We start from the raw sequence: 1,707 nt of genomic DNA, 5'->3' as shown, positions 1-1,707 counted from the left end.
CGGGGCGGCCAGCCGCAGGGGCGGGGCCTCGTCGTCACGCGCACATGTGTGCGCAGTCCCGCTGGGTGCTCACGAGACAGGAGTTCCTGGGCGTCGGTTGTCAGAGCTTCTGTCTCAGACCCTCGTCCTCAGGAGGTCCAGGAGGTCCATCACCCTTCCCTGCAGCTCCACGCTGGGTTTGTGCAGTCCACGGGGTACGTGCTGCTTCAGGAGCCCCCACCCCGCCCACCTGGACGACCCTTGTCTCCTGCTCCACCCCTTCCAAGAAGGGGAAGTTCAGGGCTCACGTGTGATAATGAAATATTCCACAAACGCAGTGTTTCACTCAGGCAAGCATTGATTCAGAGCAAAAGTACATTCAGAAGAAGGAACCGAACCTACCACGGGATGACAAAGCAAGAGTTTTATTTCATTTGAACAAATAAATGTTGACCCTGTCTAGCATCTTTCCGGCAGCAGGAGATTGGGATGCTTCCCCTTTTCAGCCCTCATTTAGTCCTCCTCCAGGCTGTCACGGCGCTGGGGGGAGGATGATTTACCACGTTCACGAAGCAGAGGGTATCTCTAGGTCAGTTGGGACTCCTACTGCGCAGGAGAAAACCCCTCACCTCTGAGTTTCCTGGTCTGCTTTTAACTCCTCTATCCAACTGGCTAATCCTATGGAATGTATTTCTGGGAAAGGGATCAGGGTCGGGATCATCTCCCATCACATGTTACATAATCTCCTATGCCATGTTACATGGTCGATTTTCATTGCATGCTGCATGGTGGTCTCCAATCACACGCTACATGGCCATTTTCAGTGCATTAAACTTCTTTTATTTGCATACATTTAAAATGCATGAGAAATAGAAAATCAGATTTTAAAACATCCTTCAGAGCCTTTAAAATTTCATTTATCAAAGAAATGATTTTTTTAAACGTTTTATTTTATATGGAGTTAAAATGTGGGCATAGCTAAGAAAACAAGCCTAACCCAACCCTCATTGACACAGGGAAAATATTTATCATTTACATACACATACACGTCTTCTATAAATGGGATTTTAACAAGATGGAGAGGTCGTGATTGAAAATGCACCACAAAATGAAGCTCAATGTCATCAAGGGCCATAGGTGCTTGGTGCTCAGACACAAGGACAGAGGCACCAAGTTAGGCTTCAAAAGTAATCAATCAGTTGTTCTGAAGGCTTCCAAAGGGGTCTTCATCCAGTCTTCTTTAACCAGGAGAACTCCTACTCATCCCTCAAAACCCATAACTGGAGTCAACTTTTGCATGAAGGCCTGCCCCTTTCTCCAAGCTGGACATCAGGATAGCTTTAACTGACAGTTTTCTAAGAGAAATAAGGAGCCCATCTTCAGTGCACAACCAAAATCTTTTGTTTACATATGTCTTAAAATACACTTCATTTTAAAAAATCAAATTAAAAAAATAAACTCCTGGGTGTTGTTCTATACAGTTACTTTTAAACATATTGCAGTGGGCTAAAAATTGTATATAACTAAGAGAACAGACATAACCTAATTCTCATTAAAATGACTCAAACCTCCTCCTTAACAAACATAAAATGTCCACCGTTAGGATTATTGCCAGAGATAGAAGTTAGGATTGAAATTACTGTACATGAAAAAATTGAGGATAATTACATCAGTTCTGGAAAAATGCAGGTAATTGAATCATATCCTCTCATGATGCCAGGGCAGCTG

Source organism: Echinops telfairi, unplaced genomic scaffold, assembly GCF_000313985.2.
Source record: "Echinops telfairi isolate 266 unplaced genomic scaffold, ASM31398v2 ScPeMD7_70;HRSCAF=299, whole genome shotgun sequence".
NCBI classification, from domain to species: Eukaryota; Metazoa; Chordata; class Mammalia; order Afrosoricida; family Tenrecidae; genus Echinops; species Echinops telfairi.
Note: the sequence above shows the minus strand (reverse complement) of the source record.